The sequence below is a fragment of the Varanus komodoensis genome, unplaced genomic scaffold (assembly GCF_004798865.1).
Source record: "Varanus komodoensis strain SLA01 unplaced genomic scaffold, ASM479886v1 scaffold36, whole genome shotgun sequence".
Taxonomy (NCBI): domain Eukaryota; kingdom Metazoa; phylum Chordata; class Lepidosauria; order Squamata; family Varanidae; genus Varanus; species Varanus komodoensis.
The window spans coordinates 6,443,495-6,465,608 of record NW_025335873.1 but is presented as its reverse complement, the minus strand read 5'-3'; the positions used below and the strand labels follow the sequence as shown (position 1 = coordinate 6,465,608).

Genomic DNA, 22,114 nt, shown 5'->3' with positions numbered 1-22,114 from the left:
ATAATAATAATAATAATAATAATAATAATAATAATAATAATAATAATTGTGTGGTTACAGGACAACATGGTTTCCTTTTCCTATTTTTGTCTATGGATCACTGCAGCCACCTCCTGATTGGTCCACTGTGGTCCTGAGGCGGGTTCCCCCTTCCGAGTGTACCTGCGTGTCTGTAGCACTTTCTAGCCCCCACAAACCTTTTTGGTAAATAAAGCTTTCCCATGATTCCCTCCTCCTCCCTCCAGGTATTTGCATTTTTCTCCTTGTTTCTAAATGTAAACAGGGAGACTGACACACTGCTTGGCCAATGGGAATAAAGTAATCAATGACACATCTGTTGCTAGGGTTCTGAGGCAGTAGAGAGGGAAAGCTAGAAGTGGCCACATCCACAACCACTCTTGCCTGGAGACTCTATGGGGTTTCCATACCACCAATAGTAAAATGGCAATCCCAGGTCCAGATGACAAGAGAAGACATGATGAATCGTGGGAATTTTAGAACAGACTGTGGATTTTCTCTGTAACCAGAGTAATTCTACCATGCAGGTTCTCCAGAACTGTGTCCAGGTGACACAAAAAACCCACAACGGCAAGATCTCACCAACGCTTCTCATGCCTCTCCTCTACGCAGTGAGTCTTGCTTCTGAAGCACCAAGGCCCTGTGAATCGCATTTGCAGGCTGGTCATCGGCTCTTGCTGAATGTGAAGGAGTAGGAAAGGGCTTTCTGGAGCCAGACAGTCTTCCTCAGCTCAGGAACTTTCCTGCATCTTGGTTGTCTTTTGACCTGGTTTGCACCTTAACTGACTGATGTGGTTTCAGTTCCTCACTCTGGCCTGTGGGCTCCATTCAGCAACTACTGGTGGGAAGAAGAGAAGTTGTAAGAGAATATCTGGAGGTGGTAAAAATCTGCCTCTCCCAAGAATGACAAGAAGGCTCTCCAAGTCTTTTGTGCGTTGCTTCAGAGATTCCACGCCTCTTAATGCCTGTTGCTGGGAAACAAGAGAGAGACACATCCATTACTTCTGAGCTTCCCATTGAGGCTTTGGGTTGGCTACTATGAGAAAAAAATGCTGAACCCAATTAGGCCTTTGTCCCGATGCGGTATGGTCCTTCTTACTTTCATAATGCCTCTGTTATCTCAACAGTCTTAATTGCAGGCTCTGGATCCACTTCGGTCAGTATTTACTCCCATTTAATGAAACACAACTGGTTCTCTCCCCTTTCAGACTAAACAAACGCGTACCTCTGTGATGAAGCCCAGACAGGTGCCGTGTAGCACCGCCATGAAGAACCGGAGGTGTTCAGACATGGAAGTCATGGTCTCTCACAAGAGCGGGAGCAGAAACTTTATGGTGTGACTTTAAAACACAAATCCTTTGGTGACATCTGAGATTTCAGAGTGTCAGCAAGGAAGGACTGAACTGGAACATCCAGATGGCTGCTTTAGGCACTTGAGCATTAGAAGGATGCACGTACCATATTAGAAGCTCTTCTCGGCCTAAAAGCTTTCCTAGGTAAGGATTACTCCAAGCGAGGGGAAGCTGAAAAATAGCTATATGGAGTAATCCAAAGTAGACACCCTTCGCTGAAGGTGTGATGGCTGTAGCCCAGTGGCCTGGCATCTTGCTTTGCATACAAATCGTCCTGGATTCGATCCCCAGTGTGTCTAGCTAGGGCTGCAAAGGGCTTTTTTCTGAATCTCTGAACAGGCAGTCAATCAGCAGAGGCAGTACTGGACTAGGTGGAGCAAAGGCAGCATCACATGTATAGGAACGGGAGAGGACTTAGTTCAGCTTTCATTTTTAGCTACGTGACCTTAATTTGTATTACCCAGACTTTTACACTGGACCTTCAGAAGCCACACGTCTTTGAATTCTGTGATGCAATTCTTGGCTTAAAAATTACATGCAGATGCATATATTACAGCATGTAAAATGTCAAGAAGTGTACAGAATGCATATGGTAGGGGAAGTTGCCTATGGGAATGCATGTGTGTGTGTGTGTTCAAAATTGAACTGGTCCAAGAACTGGCTAGAAGTGACTTCCAACACAATCCTTGAGAAACCACCATGGACCACAAATAGACCTGTATGTTCATTCAGGCTTACATATTTTAATCAAAAGAACAAATACGTTCCTGGACTTTTAGAACGGTGAATGCCGGGCTACTGCAGAACAAATTTATGCAGTGGAGGGAACAGAGTGCTCAACAATGTGTAATACTGTGGTGTAAAGTCAGGCACTGTTACTTGACATGAAATAAAGATGCCATGAGCAAGTACCCATTTTCATCTATGAAAGGTTGGAGAGTATGGTAGGTAGGTAGGTAGGTAGGTAGGTAGGTAGATAGATAGATAGATAGATAGATAGATAGATAGATAGATAGATAGAGGGGCAGGGAAGAAGCCTACAATTACTTCTCACAAGGATGGTGGTGTGTTATGTTCTACCTGCAGTGGCTTAGCAGGTGCAGAAAGGACTACAGGTGAGAACAAATAGCCTCTTGGAGTGCTCCACTCAGTCTGTGGACTGGGAAGTTGGGAGCCGGGGGTACCATTACATAGACGTTTTGCAGTTCTGCACTGGCTTCTCAAGGGTGGTGCCAGATAAGGACATCTTGTTCTTTGTTTTGCTTTCTCTTAAAGTTCGCATAGGTTCCACATTGCCTGAAGTGCCTGATCCTGCCTAATCTTGGAAGCTAAGCCCGGCCTAGGACAGAATTGACCCTTTCCTCAGTAGCCTCTCACAGGGATAACATTTCCATTGAGTGTCTGCCACAACTCCAAGAGCCTTTGCTTGGTTAGTCTTCACAAATCCGTCTCTTCACGTCATGACATGAAGCTGTGATTATCCTAACGTGAGAGTGTGTGAGTAGTTTATTTCACTACATCAAGGGATTTACCCATGTATTGCCCTTGTTAGCCCCCTGCAGTGAGATGAGGGACAGAGGAACAAGTGGCTGGAGAGCGGCACTTGTGAAAGGGACCTCGGGGTGCTGGTTGACTGCAGGCTAAACGTGAGTCAGTAGTATGATGCCGTGGTCAAGAGGGATGGCAAACTGCAAGAACCAGTTACCAAACACTTACCTGTGTGCATCGATGTTGATTTACAATAGGCAAAGACTTCATCCTGTGTCCAAAAAAATAAGAATAAAAAAAGAGTTAGATACAGACTACATCTTGAGTTTTCCCAAGAACATATATCGATTGCCATCTCGGCACAAGCACAAGGCTTACATTCCCACAAGGCCTAAGATAGTCAAAGCCCAAGCATCTCCTACTCCTACAGCAGACATTTCCAAGGTGACTATTTTCTGCCCCTCCCAAAGGTTGAATTGAAAACCCTGGCCACCCTGGCCACCAGCTGCCTCTGCGCCTCATACACTCTCTTACCATTGCGACCACTTGCTTGCCTGACCAGGAGAGAGCCAATGAGCAAGTAGGCCATGGGATCTCCTCCTCACCACAGCCATGGAACAGGACCCAGCAAGAGGCAGTTTACCATGGCCGAAATGGAGGAGAAACTCCAGGGACCCTTCCCCAGCTGGGGCCCAGAACCTTTAGCAGGCACCCTACCATAACACCAATCCTGCTTCCAGCACGAGCGCTGAAGATAGCATTTGGGTGTTGCTCTGTGCAACAGACCCTCTTCTGAGCATCTTTTAAATGAATTTTAATAAATGCCTACATGCTGGCACTGTCAGTGGACACAACAGCTAGCATGATCCCTTTTACGAAGCAGAGACACTTTACTCCTGATTGCTCAGAAATTCCATCCGGCCTTGTTTGCGAGCTTCCCCAGGGCCTCTGCCTAGCCATGGACAGAAGTAAGACTGCTGAGTTAGATGGATCATTGGTGTGTCCCAGCAGGGCAGTTTTAATTTCCGTATGCCTCTTTGTGCTCTCTCACTTTCAGCTGAGCTTAATGGAACCGTGTGTCCTTGGATTTTTGCTCTGCCTGTCACCTCCCTCCCTATTTTATCATGTTCAGCATTCTCCATTCCTCCAGCTCAGCTTTTATCATCAAAAATCGCTTTGGCACCTTCAGTGTCAGCAAACAGCTGTTTATCTGCCGTATCTTTCCAAAGCCAGGCTTTGAAATGGCTCCTTTATATCTGATTCAGGATCATCTGTAAAGCAGAGAGAAAAGCAACAAGAATATGTTTTCCTGTTGCGGATCAATATGAGTTTAACCTTCCTCCATTCCTGGACTGGCAACGTCTGAGCTCTTCTCCTTCCTGTCTCATCTGTGTGTTTTCTTTCCATCATGCTTGAAACAATTCTATGCGTGCTTGCTCCAATGTACATCCCCATGAATTAAATGTAACTTATTGTAACTTATTGTGTGCATGGGACTGCAGGTGACGCAGTGGTTGAAACCGCGGTGCTGCTGGGCTGGTTGATCGAAAGGTCGCCGGTTCGAATCTGCACAATGGGGTGAGCTCCCGTTGCTCCGCCCCAGCTCCTGCCAACCTTGCAGCTCAAAAGCATCCAAATGCGAGTAGATAAAAAGGTACCACTTCAGTGGGCAGGTAACAGCGTTCCGTGCACCTCGGTGTTTAGTTATGCCGGCCACACGACCATGGAGACTGTCTGGGGACAAGCGCTGGCTCCCTCGGCCAGGAAACGGAGATGAGCACCGCCCCCTAGAGTCAGGCATGACTGGACTTAACGTCAAGAGGAAACCTTTACCTTTACCTTTTATTGTGTGCTTGTTCTTTAGATTTATATCCCACTTTTTTCTTACAAGAAACTCAAAGCGACCTGTCCAATAGCTTCTTTCCTCATCCAATGTCTTCTTCAATGACTGGAAGGAAGAAGGAAATGGCATTACCTGTGAGAATATCTGTTGGCTAAGGGCACTCTCATAGTTGCACAGATTATTTGTTTTCCTGCCTCCCCCACACAGGATCTTGGAACCTGAAATTCTCACAAGGTCCCCAGCTCTGCAGTGTAGGGGGAAGTGGTGTCAGAGACGAGGGCACCGATTTTCTGTAGAGTGTTTGCTTCAAGCATTCGGAAGCACCCTTGATTGTGAAGAGAAAAAGAGGCCCAGTCCCCCATTTCTCCATGACTCTCCAACCAAGCTCTCAACGGAATGGGCAAAGGCTCACTTGAGACAGGATGGGTCAAGAAAATCCCCTATTTCAACATTGTGGTGATGGATTTTAAACTTTTCCTATGTTTTTATTTCATTATAACCTCCGCCCTCCCACACAGAGAACCTTTTATAAAACATCTTGGCTGAATTCAGAAAGGCGGTACAGAGATACAAGAAGCAAACAATAAAATACGTTGGAAGATCCATTTAGTTACTGGGTATCACATGATCCCCGTCTCTGCAGAAGAGTTTCTGGCTTATTTTCTCTCTTATTGTGTGGTGATAGGATGTTCTGTTCTTGGTAAAGAGTCAGGGATTGCTTGGGCTGGACCAATCTGCCACTGTCTGGTTTGTGTCAGCTTCCTGTGTATTCAGTCCTCAGTCTGTTACGTTTGATTTCTGCCTTGGCCTAGATTTTTTTGAAGTAGGTATGTATTATTGTACAACTTGTCCCTAATACAAATGGTGTGTTCACAGGTTTGGGGCTGAGAATTGCATGATAAAAAACATAAATGTCTGTCTTCGGAAGCATAACTTTTCCCAATCCTCACAGTGGTCCAGGAAGTGCAAATTAAGTTGACTTGCTTTCAAAGAAGGGGAAAAAAGAATTAAAAACCTCTGAGTGCAGAATCCTCATTTCTTAATCTGATTTTTCAAAAGCAAATTATAGGTGAATCCCCATCCTAATCGAGCAACCCTGGAAGGGAAGAAATTAAAGTTCTTTAACCCTAATCCAGACATTGACTATCTCCAGTGGTGTGTAAAGCACATCTATTAGTATTGAGTAGTCTTCTATATTGGTCCCCAGCTGGTGAGTGGGAAAAAGAAGGGGATAAATGTGAATGCATCTGCCACACAGAGCAACCCCAGCCACTGCATGGCACAAGCAAGAACAATCTCCAGCATAGCAAGGACGGCTCCTACAGAATCAAGACGGCTCCAGATAAGTCAAGTAAGCAAGACACACTGCACATTCCAGAGGAGACCAAACAGCGAATTCACCTGATAGCAAAAGGCAAATTGCCACCCCTCAATATTCCCTTCTGTGAATTGGGAATTATACAAGCTAAGCCTTTGAGCAGATATCTGAGTCAGGCCCAGAAATAATCCATCAAACCCAGGGATCGGCGAGCCATTTTCCAAAGGCGAGCCAGTCATCCACGGAGCCAGGGCTTGATTGGAATGCAGGCAGCCATTGCTCCAGGCCAAATGAAGGCAAACGGCCGTTTGCTGGGGCTGCAGCAGGAAGGAGGGTGACAGCGGCAAGGAGAACTTAATCCGTGCGGCTGCGGCAGCCCCAGCAACTGCTGCAATATGGAACCGTTCGGGTTTTGATGAATGTTGTCATTAGTGTCCGCGGCATTTACGGACCTCCATTTATCCTGAGTGACACTGATTTATGTCTGGGGTGGGTGCCCAGGTGAAGTGCGAGTGGGGAGGAAAAGAGGAGCAGCCAACAGAATTTCACTGAAGTTTTTCTTCAAACAAACAACCCAACCAAAAAATCCAAGAACTAAGGGGAAAACAAGGGCTTTGGAATAAAGCTTCTGCCTTTTGTTCTACATCACTCGCACTCCTATTGATTTTGAAAGCAAACAATGAAAAGGAAAGCTAGGTGCCTTTCTTGAAATATACTAGAAAAGAGCGTACTGATTTCTTGCATAGTCAAGTTGGATGGTTGACTTTAAATGATCCACCATGTTAAGAACACAAGACAGGCCCTGCCAGATCAGGCCAAAGGCCCATCCAGTCCAGCACTCCATGTGCCTGGAGGCAAACCAGCTGCCCACAGGATCCTCCAAGCAGGAGGGGAGCAAGACCTCTTCCTGCCCAAGCTCCTCAGCATGGGCGCATGCAGGCTGGCCACCTCTGGTCAAGTGAGCATGTATCCACCAAGGCTACTAGCAACTTGATGGCCTCCTCCCTCATCAATCTGTCCAATCTCCATGTAAAGCCATCCAAATCGGTGCTCATCACCACTTCTCTTGGCAGTGAATTCCATACTTTAACTATATGTTGCATGAGAAAGTTCTTCCTCTTACCTGCCCTAACGTTCTTCTGAAGATTTTGTCCTTGCAGGGCAAAGAATGCTCACTCGGGATTTCTTGACAGACTAGATTGCCTCTTTTCTCATTTTTTCCAGTCTTAAATGTGGCTCACCTGCAGTTTAGCATGCATTTCTTGTAATATATTCATTTCTGTATGCACTTCCCCCCTAATATACACATCTTTGCAAGCTGTTTTTCCAGCACCTTGCAATTTACTGCCACCTGCAAATCTGCTTTCAAACCGGAGAAGAATTTAGGTGCATGAGAGGTCCATAAATACAGCAGAACTAAACATTTGTAATGCTATTGTTCACATAGATCTCCCTTCCTTCCTTCCTTCCTTCCTTCCTTCCTTCCTTCCTTCCTTCCTTCCTTCCTTCCTTGAGAGCTCCATTGCAAAATTTGGAGAAGTGTGAATTTTGCACCTTAACTGAGTTTGATTTGCATATGATTCTGAAAACATAAGCAAATTCTCCCTCCATTCCTAGATTTGCCCAGTCCAACATTTGCCATTCCAGGGAATCAGGAAGGCCAGATTCTCCGCCGTCCTTTGATCAGTGGTCCACTGTCTACCCAAGCTATGCCAAGGATCTCCAATACATCAGCTCAAGCCATCCAAGTCCACAATCATAAGTGTTCCAGAAATCTTGCCATCCTCTGTCTGCCCTTTGCTCTTTCCACAAAGCATTTAATGCTCTAAGTTTTGAGGGGTGCAAGAGAGAAATGGAGAAAATAGCACCTCTCTCGCCTTCTATTCTGATCATCGACCTCAATTCGCTCAATTTATGTGGAATCCAATTTTGCAATCCTTTCTTACAGAAACCAGCTTGCAAGTTTGCGTCATGAGTCATCATCGCGGGATACTCACTAAAACTTTGCAAACTAGATCACTGAGATCTAGTCTGTCGGCAAGTGCTTTGCCTTGCTCTAAAAAAGTAAGCTCTGAAGAATTTGAAGGACAACGCCAAAGCTGAGCAAATTTTAACAAGACCTTGATTATTTTGCCAAGCTGTGATGAACACTTCAAAAAACTGGAATCGTTGCCAGGTCGATTCTAAGATCATGCTAACAGGTGATGACTAGCGCATGATTTATGGCATGGATGAAACCTTTATGACATGGATGCACAAAGTGGCTTACAGCGTAATTGCATTGCTATCTACTTGTACATAACTCCCATTGAATTAAATGAGTTTTGATCCAAGCTAAGTCTGGATAGGATTGGGTGTGTTGGCTGGACTGGAATATATGCAATCATCAAGGCAGCATTAAGGCAGATTTCTTTCCCATTATTTCCGTGGCATTTTTGAAATATTATATTATTTCTTTGGCATTCTGTAGAGTAATGTGGGGTGGGGTGTTCGGCGAAGGGAGCTAGGTTTACAATTCTTTATGTACTTACTTGGCAATATGTTCTGTTAAATCCAGTAGCAAGTAAATGTACAGAATCGAGCCATCCCTTCCCCTTTATTTTAGGGGTTTCCAAAAGAGGCATTCATTCCTCACAAAGAGCCAAGTTCTTCATACCATTGCTGCAGAATCTCAAGCTTGGGGCCAACTACAACCCTCTAGATGGCCGGGCATCCTTTCCCCCCATCACCCAGCCTTTTGTTCTTTCCTGGCTTTTGTGTCTTCTCCCTCATTTTAAAGACTTGAAATGCATCTACCAAGGTTTGAGGACCAACTGGAAGAGCTTTGAGTTAAATATGCAAGTTTGGTTTGCATTTTCCTCCCTCACTGTTTACCCTTGGCTCTAACACCACTAAGATGCAGCCTCCAAGAGCTTCTCTGAAAAGGATTTCAGCCCTTGGACCAAAGGGGCTTCTGCATTCCTGCTTTATCCTGCAACTCTACCAGGCTCTTTGGACCCTGATGCCAGAGAAACATCCCTCACAAGAAATGGTTTCTCCAAAGCAAGATGGGGACTTCAGCCAGAAGGGTTGGAGTTGGAGCTGGACCAAGAGGAAATCAGATTCATACAGCTACCCTGTCAATGCTGAAACCAATTTGTGGAGTCCACCTTTAATGTTCATCTTCCCTGCCTCCCGGATATATTGTCCTAACACTCTATTATGCTACCAACTGGCCTGTAACTGAGCACACGCAATGCTGAAGACATCTCTGCCACTAAAACAGAGAGGAGCAGAAACATAAATCACAGTCAGGACTAAGACAGAGTTCTGTGGAGCTATACAGAATCATTAATGTTTTACTATAGCGGTTGTGTTGTTTTGCAGTGGAATTACTTACCTTTCCTCCCCTTCCCATTAGTAAGAAAAGTATCCTACCTTATGTCTTTATAAATAAACCCAAATGTAATGTTATTACCAGTGTGATGCCACATAAACACTTTGATGAAGGGAGATCTAAGAAGACGTGAGATGTCCAGAAGAGAGGAAAATTGGAATTGCAAAACCCCAGGCAGCTAAGAAAAAAGACTGCAACAGGATGCAACACCTGATAAGAAGTCCTAATTTTTAAGATGTATATAGCTATTGATTGAATTTATATCCTACCTCTGTTCTCTGAAGGAAGATGAGTTTAAATGCAGTCTCCAGTCCTGGTCTTCCAAATTTCAGCAGTGTAGGTATATTGCATGTTCTCAGAACAAAATAAAAGTCGGGGTGGGGGGAATACCTACATAATACAAAGTCAGGATGCAGCTGGAACATTGTACCCACTTCTAAGGGATCACATTCCAAGAAGGATGATGACAAACTGGTGCATGTCTAGAGCAGTGGTTTTCAACCTTTCCACAGCTGGGGACCAGTGAAAACAGGAAAACCTCCTCAGGGACTGCTGAGGCAGAAAGAAAAAGCACCATACATAATACATAACACAGTATTCTATGTATTGGTTTCTGAACACAATACCACAAAAACGAAAATTCTCCAACAACCAGAAACAGAGCAACAACAACAACAAAATGCCGACAAAAGAACACAACACCGAAATTGGTGAGTGGCACTGGTACATCCCCCAGGGACACCACGGAAGAAGTGGTGGAGCACAGCCAGCCCCCGTGCTGGTCCGTGGCAAGCAGGATGTGCCCCCCCCACCCCCACGGACAGACAGGGCATCTCTCATGGACTGGCACCAGTCTGCAGCCTGGTGGTTGAAAACCACTGGTCTAGAGCATGGTGAGGATCCTGGTCTGGTGTGGAACAGCAGAAACGCTTGGGGCAGGAGGCAGCTGGAAGAATCAGTCATCAAAAAACAGTTTCTATGTAGCCTGAAGTACCTGATCTTGCCTAATCTTGGAAGCTAAGCAGGGTCAGACCTGGTTAGAGTTTGGATGGGGGACCTGAGTCCTGTATTGAGCAGGGGTTTGGACCCAATGGCCTTTCCAAATGTATGATTCTAGTGAATTGCCCAGAGAACTTCGACTATGGGCAGTATAGAAATGTAATTCATCATCATCACCATCACCACCATGGTGGAAACATGGTTCCAGTTTTCCGACATCTGAAGGGTTATTCTAGAGAGTAGGCTTGGTCTATCTTGTTCCAGATGGCAAGACCAGAACCAGTGAATGGAAACGGCAAGGATGCAGAATTCAGCTGAACATGTGGGGAACGTCCTTCTTATGAGAGCTGTTGGGCAGTGCGAGGGACAGCTGCAGCAACGGTGGGCTTTCCTTGGATGGAAGCATCTCAGGACCTCTATAACTACAACCTGTGTTGGTGACCCTGGGTTAAGCAAAGGCGTTGGACAAGCCTAGGAGTAGGTTACATGGTCCCATCCAGGTGGTTCATGTCTAACTCCCGTCAGCTCCAGCCGGCATGACAAACAGTTATGGATCATGGGATTTGTAGTCTAAAACATTTAGAAGACTTTTCCCAAATCTGTCCGAGGTACTCGCATATAAAATTGAGACAGGGCAACAGAGTACAGAGGAAGCAGTGACAGAGTCAGGGGGAAATATGTGAAGATTTCTAGAGACAGAGAAGTTGGCTTGGTTTGAGGTGCCACAGACTTTCCTAATTCACACTTTGTGAGCCAGTCAATGAACTAAATAACAGTTGTATTTGGATATTGGCACTCTCCAAATTTTGCAAGATGGTTTTCTATCCAAACTGTGAGCACAAGTGTTTACAAAAATTAGTATATCAAAGCTAATAACCTAAAAAAGCATGGCATCTTAGCAAAAACTGCTTGCAAAATATGGACATTAGGAAAAAGTGTGCCAAAATTAAAAAAAGGAAAGATGTGCATATTAAATTCTATATCAGCAGAAAGGTATGCAAAAATGCACACAGGTTTTCGTGCTGACTTAAAAAAACAGTCATGCAGAAATGAGAGGAAATGAATGTACAGTTGGAAAAATGAGAAACGACATGAAACTAAAATTGATAGAATCATCTATCCTTAATACTTTGCAATGCCTGGATTAAGTTACAAGAAGGTATAAGGATGAAGGGAAGAGCAGCCGTCTAAAGACTTCTCTGAAAATGTGAGTGCTGAGGAGAGCATTAATGGAAATATGGGAGGTTGTTCATTGAGATATTTCAAGACGGCCATTTCAGCCATAAAGGGCAGCACAGAAAGTTGCGTGGGTGGGGCGGTTGTTTCTGGGTAGCTTCTCTTGAACTGCTCTGGTTGGTGGAGTGGGACAGGCAAGGGTCAGAAACACTCCAGAGAAAATGGTTCCTATGGAAAGGATGTGATGAGCTAGCAGAGTTTCTCCCTTTCCCCACTGCGCATCTCTTGCACGCTCTCAAATCTGGGTAACTAAGCTACATTTTGTTCGCTGGAGATGTGTCATACAGTCAGCCATTTAGAGTTGGCCCTGCCACATAGTGTGAAGCTCTGTTTGAGTGGAAGAGATGTCCTCCATCTCAGGAAATTGCCAGAAAGGTTCACCGCGTTCCTGCTTTTTTGGGGTTGTTTTCGCTCCTTCCACTGGTATGCAAATTAAATAGTGCGTATCTTTCCATGTTCAGCCACTCCAGTTGCATGGGGGAGGGGGGCACCCATGTGTCGTTGGGAAAATGGGTGCTGGGTGGCTGAGGTGTAAGTTAAAATGTGTGTTCTTATTTTCAGTCATGCTGAATATGAAAGGGAAGCAGAAACCCAATTAGTAACCTCTGAACTAGGACTGCGTTATCTCCAGCAACAGACGGTGCGTGCCAATTCACTCTCTTCCCCACCTCCACCACCACTTTCCTGCCTGCTCTCCATCTCTCACAGCATAAAACAGCTGGGGAAAACTCTTGGAGAGTTGGGGACGTCCCAGGTGGATGCCGAATTTCAGAACTGTGTCACCTTGCTCTTCTTGGGGTCTCCAGGTCATCCTTCATTCCAGCTTGGCTCAGAAATGCGGCTGAGCTCCGTCAACAGTGCTATGTGGATTTCGCTGACTGTTCCTTCACCTAAGTCTCTGTGCATCTTCTCAGATCTGCTGAGAATGCCTCCTGAACAGGCACGTGAGACCTGCATCCAGAGAGTGGGGCAGGAGCAAACATTAGGCACAATAATGTGTGTGCTTCAGGTGGTGGATGATGGGTGCAGGGAGGAGGAGTGAGGTGCTGGAGGACAGATGTGTGTGTGCACATCACAGGACGTACCCTGAAATCCCCCACCACTTCGCCTTGAAGAATTGCTTTTCAGTCCAGTCTGCTTCTGCATATGGAATGCAGAGTGAGTCAGAAGGGGACTCCCGGGCCATCTAGTCTGATCTCCGGCTCCAGCCGGCTCCGCTCACGACATGCCCACCATGTGCACGTCCAGCCTATCCTTGAACACCCGCACCGATGGGGTCTCAACCACCTCTCATGAAAGCCCATTCCACACCCTTGGGGTCCTTGTTGTGGTGGTGATTGATGTTGTTGTGGTTTCCCTCATCCCAACTCAGCCTTCCCCGTGCCGGCATATGACCCATCAGCCACTGCACCTGAGATTCTGACCCAAGGATATCATTCCCTGTTATGTTGCCTACCTCTTCCTGATTCTTCCACATAGATTCTTCCACTCTTCCACACAGAAGCTGGGATGACTTCTTAAGTTGCTGCTCTGTCCGAGGGACTCTGGTAGTTGCATATCAAGGCAACAGAAACTACAACAGACCAATCATGGTCAATGGTGATGATGAGGATAACAACAAACACATAGGTTGTCATGTAGACTGAACCAACACATTCTATTGACCATTACCTCAAGGCAAAAAATACCTTGGGTTAGCTCTATGAGACCATGGGTGTTTCTAGGGATTTTTATTTTGTTTTATTTTAGATTTGTATATTGTCCAAGAAAGCAGTTAGGACCCCGAGGGTGTGGAATGGGCTTCCACGGGAGGTGGTTGAGGCCCCATCGGTGTGGGTGTTCAAGGATAGGCTGGACGTCCACATGGTGGGCATGTCATGAGCAGAGCCACCTGGAGCTGGGGGTCAGACTAGATGGCCCGGGAGACCCGTTCTGACTCGCTCTGTTTCTATGAAAAGAAGGACCAAATATGAGATGGACCAATTCCATCAAGGAGGCCACAGGCTTGAATTTAGAAGAGCTGCGCAAGGGTATCACGGAGATATTTTGAAGGGCCTTTAGTCCTAAGTGGGAGATGACTCGATGGCGCATAACAGCAACAACATATTGCCCAATTGGCAAATGATTCCAGGGCATCAAAACCACGAAGCCACCAAGAAAACAGCAAAACACACTACCAGGAAAATCAAAGTATTACTTGAGGAAGATATAACCATATTGAAAATGCTAAGCAGTCAGTAGGACACACACCTGTCTGCATTGAGATCCATGGAAATGCAGGATTTTGCTTTTTGGGGACTTGCTTTATGTGATGTTCATGACTCCACCAGTGCAAAGGTAGTTCGTTTCATTCCGTCAGAGGAATCTGGAAAAGACATGTGGAATCAGAAAGGCCAGGGGAGGGGAAAACTTGTGGGTTCAGCTGAAGCCGGGAGTGTACAAACGTGTCCAAGGGCGACACACAAAAGCAACCGGCCTGCTTGCCTTCTCTATTTCTTTCTCTCTGTTTTGCAGTACCGCCCCTTTTCCGCCTCTCTCCCTCTTCCTTCGTCCGAGCTCATACCTGGACTTGAACTCTGCTGTCAACCCCAGTAATTGTCTAAGACTAGAGCTGTCACTGAAGTTTGTATTCCTTCAGGCTTAGATTACAAATTCTGGCAGGCTGCGAGTCTCGCCTCAACAGGAGATGAGCACTACAATTCCCACAGCTGAGACATGTCTCTGAGTCAGACAAGCTCCTTTCCCACCCACCCACCTCACTGCAGTTCTTCCAGTGGCAGTTCCTATTTCTCTCCACAACATTCCTGAGAGGTCCAGAGAACTGCCAGGGAGCGGTCCATTTGTGGCACTGTTGGTAACGGGCAAGGTTCAGGTATCAGGGCAGAAAGAAAGGTCCTTCCTGCCTCATACCAGAACTGCCGCAAGGTGAACAGGAAGGAGTAAGGCTGTATGAGGTCCATGTTTCAGCGGTGACATCTTGATGGGATTGCTGGTCTTTTCTGAGGGTTTCTTTTCCTAACTGGTGTCCACTCAGTTTGTCGTGAGTCAAAGCAATAAGCAAATGTGCTCCTTTTTTAATGGTTTGGCATTTTGCAAAATGCATCTCCTATAATTATCATCAATATTATTTTAGGGTCCCTTAATCTGCACTTTGTTTGTGCTTGTTTTTAACTGCTCCAGGGCTTCACATTTGTGCAAATGGCACCATGAGATTTTTTTAAGCATTGCCTACATTGCTCCGAGATTTCTATTTTTATTTTTAAATCAGTGCGTTTTCACATGTCGGCTGTGAGCTCCCATTGTAAATGCCTGTCCTTTTCATTCGTTGCCCACACGTCTTCCTTCAGCCCAGAAGAGCCATGCCCCAACCTTCTCAAAGAGCTTTCTCATTTCATCCTGCTCTGGCCATTTCCAAGTGCGTGTTTCAGGGTGGGGGGCTCTCTTCAGCCTGCCGGAGGTCAGTTTGGGGGTCTCCCCAGGAATGAAACACTCTTCCTGCCCCTTCTTCTTTCCTAGCTGGTGCTACTCGGCCAACGGCTAAACAGGGCACAGTTTCATGCCACCTTCCCATAAGAGACAGTCAGAATTTTCAGTTTTCAAAGAACAGCTGGATTTTCCATTAGCAAATGAGAATTTCAGCCATGCACATTTCTAGCCCTGCTGGGTGACTCCTCCAGCCTGGGTTGGATACACATATGCAGGGCACCTGATTGTCCTGTAACTTGCTTCCCATCTCTTTTCCACACACTGTCTTGCCCTCCCTTGTAGTTCTGGCTTATGATTATCATCCATATCACAGAAAGGCCTATTACTTGTTTTGATCTGCAAAAAAAAATAAAATAAAAAATAAAAAATCTAATCTCTGACAACATCTGGCAGTTGACAAAATGAAGACAGAACACATCAGTGGATTTTTTTTAAGCATTATTTTGGAGGTAAGAGTATAAAGGCTTAGGACCTCTTCCGAGAGATCAGATATATTTAGCTCTTCCCGCAGATGTGGTGTCGGACCTCAGATACAAGAAATGCACATCAGAACTGCTTTAATGGGTGATGGGAGAGATAAAGAAACAGAGCTAGGAAGTTTTGTCCAGGCAAATGTCTTGTGTCCCTAAAGATCTGCCAGGGGTCCCTTTCATGGGGAGGGGGGTGAAAATAGGACTGCCGTTGAAGGGTGGGGGGGTTGACATGACTGTTTGCTTGTGAAAATATCATACTTTTTCTATCTTTTGATCTGCTGCAGAGGATCATGCTGTATCCATCCGTCCTATTATTAAGCCACTCTGGTTAGGCTCAATTTCCTTAACATGGTCTGCCTCAGAAACTGGTCCAAGGCAGGTCTGGCCTTAACTTTGGGGATAAAGTTCAGAACTACACAGAGGGAAGACCGTTTCAGCAAAGCACCCACGTGAGAGGGTTAATCACTGACTGGGTTCAAACAAAGCGACAACCCACACTTCAGGGTCCAGGATGGCTTGCCCTGGTTGCTGCAGGAACATGGGGCATCATCATGTCTGAACCCTGCAGGTCTAACCAGCCATGGCATGTTAACCATGAACACGTGGAGAGAGCCCCTGGCTGAGAGGCAGATTGTGGGCTGCTCAGGGACGACACACGCTTGTCCTATGGAGTCAGCCCTTGAGGGTTGTGTTCGACAGACCCAGCCATTACCTCCATGGGAGGCAGGGTACACAGGGAGCCATGTGGCTAATGGGGCGGGCTGCTCATCAAATAAATAAATAAAGAAGGTGGGTTTGAGCCTCTGCAAAGCACTAGTCTATCACTTCAAATGTTCTTTTCTTAAAGGCCAACATTAAGAAAAGCAAACCAAAAAAAAAAGGGTAATTGCTTTGAGACTGCCTGGTCCTTGTTCCGCTACTCTTTTCCAATGTGCGATACACTAGAATATAAGATAGCTTAGAGTAACGCATCTGAAGAAATGAGCTTTGGTCCTCAAAAGCTTATGCCATGATAAATGTGTGAGTGTTTTTCCTGTATCCCCATGGAGGGTATATTGTACTCTTTTGGGCTACCAACAGGTGCCTCTCTTCTGAACTTTTGACCCCTTATCTCTTTTGGAATTCCTCACAAAACTCGGAGTAACTTAAGGGAGAAGCTGCTATAAAAGCCAGAATCAATGAATTTGGGGATTCTTCTTTTGGCTTCTTCCATGTGGCAGCTGCAACAGCTGTGAAAGTGGAGTAAATCTGCCACTTGGAAAAGACACTTTGAATAAGGGCCTTCTTGTCTGTTCTTTGGCCAAGAAAAACACATTCCAGTGTATGAGTTGGAAAGGGAAAAGACAGGGAATGAAATCAGAAAGATTAGCGTGCACCTCGGCAAAGAGCAAACACCCTCAAAGCAACTTGCGTGCACACAATACGGTGTAATCTTGAGCAACTGGAGGAGCTTCCCTGGGGCGAGAAGGTAAGGTGGAACAAAGCCAAACTCAGGACCAAAGAGCAGTCAGGACCAGAAAGCCAGAAGACGAAGCAGTCGAGTGGACTCAGAAGCAAGCCAGGAACCAAGATCAAACCGACGATGCAGGACCAGTCCAGGGTTAGCTAAATCTGGCAAACTTTGATTCTCCCCCCTGGGCACAGTCTGAAAGAGGGCCTGCCCCTGGATTTGGCAAAGCAGCCTGGAGAGCACCAAGAAAGGGCTGCCCTTGGAGAACTCGCTAGTCCTCAAGTACCTGTCCAAAAATGATCCAGAAGGTGGGGTGGATTCTGAATCGCAGTGCACAAGCGAGCTCTTCTGAACCCACATTTTCCACACCAGCAGCAACCTAGTCTTTCTCTCCCCTCCTTCTCTGCCTGACGGCTCATCCCCACCTCAGCCACCTTGGCATCTCTTAACGTCTCACTATGGATTACCATTCATATCCACACATGTTGAATAACACATCCCCAGGCAAACAATAACCAAACATAGAAGAAACGTTTACCTTGGCGCACAAGGAAAAGGTGACAGTGCCCTGTGTGAAAGTGGATTTTTTCTTCTCTCTCTCTCTCTCTCTCTCTCGTGTAAGAACCAGACTTTTCAAAACCTCCTCGAATCTTCACAGTAGCTCGAAATCCTTGATTCCTTGTAGGGCAAAGCAGAAGGCAATCAATCGAAAACCGTCACAGGGTGTCAAGGCAACATCTCTGTGGCACAAAACGGGGGATTTATGCAAGGGTTCCAAATTATATGGCTTGATTTGCAGGAGGTAAGGGCAGCTGAGCTGTGGTTAGAAATCACCTATGCACTTCCCCCGGGGTGTTTTGAAACTTACCTGCAGGAGAAGCAGAGATGAGGACCGGTCAAGAGAGAGAATGCTTCTGCTATGCCCACATGAAATGGAACGAAACGCCTGGCAAATGTGGTTAGTGGCGGTGACTGTGTGTTTTACAAGCAGGAAGATTCTTTCCTAAATGGGGATAAATAAAAGTTTATTGAAATATGAAAACGCAAACCAGAATGGCTGTTTTGGGCCCATTGTAGCAATTAGGCAAAAGGCATTCACTCTGGTGTTTTTATAAGCAGCTAAAAAGATATTTTGGAATTATGTTGAAATTTATTTACCTGGGGAAAGCATGGCCCAAAATGCAGCATCTGTTTTCCCACCGAGGCTCCGGTGAGGGATTTTGTTCACCTGATTTCACAGGCAGATTGGAAAGCTCTTCTGCCTGTTATAAGCAATGAATCTTGAATGCTTCTGGACGCTTCTCACCAACAGCAGTGCCTAATCAATAATAATGATTACCATTATTAGTATTTTTTTAATGTATGTCTTGGCTTCCCACCGAAATCTGGTGCTCATGGTGGCAATAATGTACAGATTAAAAACAAAATCTTAAGTAAAACTTAACATCAAAAGGTTCATTAAAGCACAATAAGAACAGAAAAATGATGAAATAGGTAGTACCTAACCAATTAAAAATCCCATGTAGCCAGAGATCAACTTAGGCAAAGATGGGCATGTTTTGTCACCATTGATTCTGATTGGCCAACCCTGGCACCGATCCATTATGAGGAGGACCAAGCGGTGGGGTTCTCACAGTTAGAACATAGAAACAGACTGAGTCAGAAGGTGCCTCCTAGTCTGACCCCCAACTCCAGCTGGTTCCTCTCATGACACGCCCACCATGTGGACGTCCAGCCTGTCCTTGAACACCCTCACCGATGGGGTCTCAACCACCCCCCGTGGAAGCCCATTCCAGACCCTCGGGGCCCTAACTGTCAGGAAGTACTTCCTGGCATCCAAACTGAACCTTGGTTCCCTGAGCTTTGCTCCATTGGAATGCATCCCACCCTCCTCCGCAGGGGAAAATAGGTCTCTATCCACCTCTCCATGATACCCCCTCACATAACTAGTTGAGGAGGGAATCCCAGCGGTAAACAGAGCTAGCTCACACAGCCCCAAGAACCTTCTTCCATGTTCGGTGAACATGAGAAGGGGTTGTTCAACTGAGATAAGTTTGATTTTTCAGGAAGCGTGTGGTTCCAACTAGAGATATCGGGGTTCAGGTTAGACCAGCGTCTTCTGATGTGCTTCCCTTTGTTTTACTTTCTGGAACGGTATGCAAATACAGTCATACAGAAATACATATATTACTGGCAAATATGCTAATAGGTATCCCTTCTTAACACACACAACCCCCATTGGATGCATCTCTTTCTCCAGGCTCCACCGTGTCGCGCTCAACTTGCATGGGTCTGGATCGCAAAGCGTAAGTAAACAAGAAGAATATGCAAAATGTTACATGCCTATGAAATCAGACTGCTTTGCATACCTTTCCAAGTGGGACGGGGGGGATCTGGTTCTGACAATGAGCAGACAATGGAACAAAAGGCACCTGACAATCCTTGAAACACAAATGCAACAGATTGAACAACATCCCCGGTTTCAGCTGCCTGGCGGATGGCTGCTCTTGTTTACCATTTTTATCTTTCATTTTGTTTCATTGCTGTATCGTATCGCTTCCCCGTGTTGTCGACTGCCTTGGGTGACTTTGATAGGAAAGCAGAATATTTCTAACTAGTTGAGTAATTATCAGCTGATGATGCCCTTAATCCAAGCCTGCAGCTCCGAGACGCGAATGGAGCCCTTGCGAGCGTCATGCTGCCTTTGCAGGTGTCCCGCAAGATCCTGTTGCTCCAGGCAAGCCTTTCATGTAGGGAAGAGAGAAAGCCAGATTCTGCATGGGCTTCCCAGAGATGCGCAGGAGAAGCAGGGCCGAAGAGGAGAAGGCCTGCCATCGCCACCCTGTTTTGAAGTTTCACCAGTACCTGTATGAGCATGAATCATTCTCGTAACAGTTTCTCAGCTGGGACTCCCCGGCCCCACCTTATTTTTGCCCAGTCCAAGTTTTACGCATCAGCATCTCTAAATTCAGTTGGAAAAAGTCTTACTAGTTCCTTTCAATCCATGCCAGCAGTATTGTGCTAAATGAAGCAATGCTCCAGCTAGGGAGAAGGAAGGTATCTGACAATCAGTTCATGCTCAAAGCACAGCTCAAAGATATCTCAGTCCCTGGCCCGACTGGGGCTTATGTGAGAAGTCCACGCACCATGGTGTGGGATGGGTGAGCATCTCCTTTGTTCATTTAAGGACGTACTAAATTTCACCCACTTCTGGTGCTTGGGATGGAAAGAGATCAAGGTGAAAGGAATTCGGAATCCTTCACGAAATACATTCCAAACTGGGTAGACAACCTGAGTGGGGACCCAGAAGTTTTATGCCCCAAAGTAGGGATGCGAGAGAAACCCATGTGTGGGTTCAGCTCCCTGGACTCTGGTCCACTTCGCAGGGTTCTGACTCTGGGTTTCTGGCAAGCACACCCAGGATCCGTGAGGCAGGAGCCGGGCACGGAGCAAGCATGGTCCCTCCTCCATGTCATATATCGCAGCTGTTTGGGCTGCTGCACCAGATGTGGAGGAAGGTTGTCAGTTGTGCCACTTTCGTCCCATGAGCATTCGTGCACTTCCTCTTGGCGCAGCTTGTTTTGCAAGGCCAGGCTAAGCATGAGAAGATGCTCACAAAGTCCAGGAGGATGGATCCCACTAGGGTCCAACCCAACGCTGCTCAGCAGTCGCCTCCCAACGAGAATACCTTCCAGACCCTGAAAGTGGCATACGCCTTTTCAGGAAGAGACCTCCTATCACAGCTTTCACCAGACTGGTGTCCTCCAGACATTTTGGACCTCCATTTGCCCCAGCCAGTCCCTGGAGAGGAATGCTAGGATGTTCAAAACACCTGGTGGGCACCTGGTTGAAGAAGGCTGGCCACTTTTTCAATCCACAGCAGAGTACTTGTGAGACGGGCGCAGGGACAGCCTCTAAGCCTGCTCACGACTTCACTGGGTACGCAGGGTAGAAAAACACACTACATGAATTGGCCATCGGAGTATAGAAAAGAGCTTAATGAACGCATATGAGAGAGAGAGGGAAGGGAGGCAGGGAGAGAGTGTGCAAGAGAGAGAAAGACAAAGAGAGAGAATCAGTCCTTTGGAACAGCCAAGATTTTAATCTCGTTACCAAGTTCAGTTCAGGAGGTTGATACACCCCTGAGGACAGATTGACATTTTGATGCTCCTACTTAGGGAAAACTCAAACTCGGGAAGCTGCCATTAACAAGCAAATAAATTTATAGTCGGTTGGCACCAGAATGAATCGCATGGTTTTGTCGAGAGCGCTTCAGCAGTGATCTATGGGAGCGGGGCAAGCTGGCCTTCAAACACACGCTGCTTCTTCCCCCCAGGAAATGCCATTTCAAAAAGGGTACCGGAGGGAGGAGGCAAGGAGGAGCCGGTGGAAAGGAGTATCTGCAAATGCAGGGCAGCAAAGGAAGCGGTCCCGTGACAGTTGCTGCCAGCCAGGGGAGGGGGGCAGACCAAAAAAGCAACACCGCATGTGGGGGCAGCGTCACTGACTCAGCACCAGGCAGCAGGACCCGGAGTGCTTGCGGATGAAGGCAAAGCTGCTCTGGAAGTGAGAGCGGTCTGGATTACGGGAGAAGGATCAACCACCGGCTCCTGCAGCAGCTGCATAACCCCAGGCAGCCAAGGTGCTGCAAAGACTGACTTTCCGGGAGGGCCCAAGAGAGCAAAGCGGGATATCGGCACTCTGTCAGATCAGGGAGGGACCCGCAGCTCCATGCCAGGGCGGGTGCTTTGCATCAGAACGCTGCAGGTTCAGCCCTGAGGTGCCGGTTCGAGGGGCCACAGAGCAGGAGACAGTGAGGAGCAAATTAAGGCAATCCGCATGTATTTTCCTACATGAATCTGCACCAACCAGTCACGACCATCAGCAAGTTGATCTGCCTGCCGGCCCATTCAAACTCCCGTCAGACCATCCCAGTTTATGGGGCTTGATGAGGTGTTGCCCATATATTTTTCAAGCCAAATGAAGACTCCAGAAGACTAGAAACTTCTCCCACAGGGGGTGGGGGAATAGCTGCTCTGCTCCAGAGGCTTAAGTGTACATTCGGTACCAGCTGA

General features: G+C 46.5%; 2 long non-coding RNA genes across 2 annotated transcripts; both read right to left on the bottom strand.

Moving 5' to 3' along the window:
• Nucleotides 1–4,697: 4,697 nt before the first annotated feature.
• LOC123028287 lies at nucleotides 4,698–13,936 on the bottom strand. The gene is made up of 5 exons (XR_006415640.1): nucleotides 13,881–13,936; nucleotides 13,087–13,203; nucleotides 12,414–12,581; nucleotides 9,790–9,947; nucleotides 4,698–4,806 (listed from the first exon to the last, which is right to left on the bottom strand). It is a non-coding gene; the product is annotated as an uncharacterized LOC123028287 (long non-coding RNA).
• Nucleotides 13,937–17,583: 3,647 nt separating this feature from the next.
• Nucleotides 17,584–18,330, bottom strand: LOC123028289. The gene is made up of 3 exons (XR_006415642.1): nucleotides 18,198–18,330; nucleotides 17,908–18,042; nucleotides 17,584–17,717 (listed from the first exon to the last, which is right to left on the bottom strand). It is a non-coding gene; the product is annotated as an uncharacterized LOC123028289 (long non-coding RNA).
• Between the last annotated feature and the right edge of the window lie 3,784 nt (nucleotides 18,331–22,114).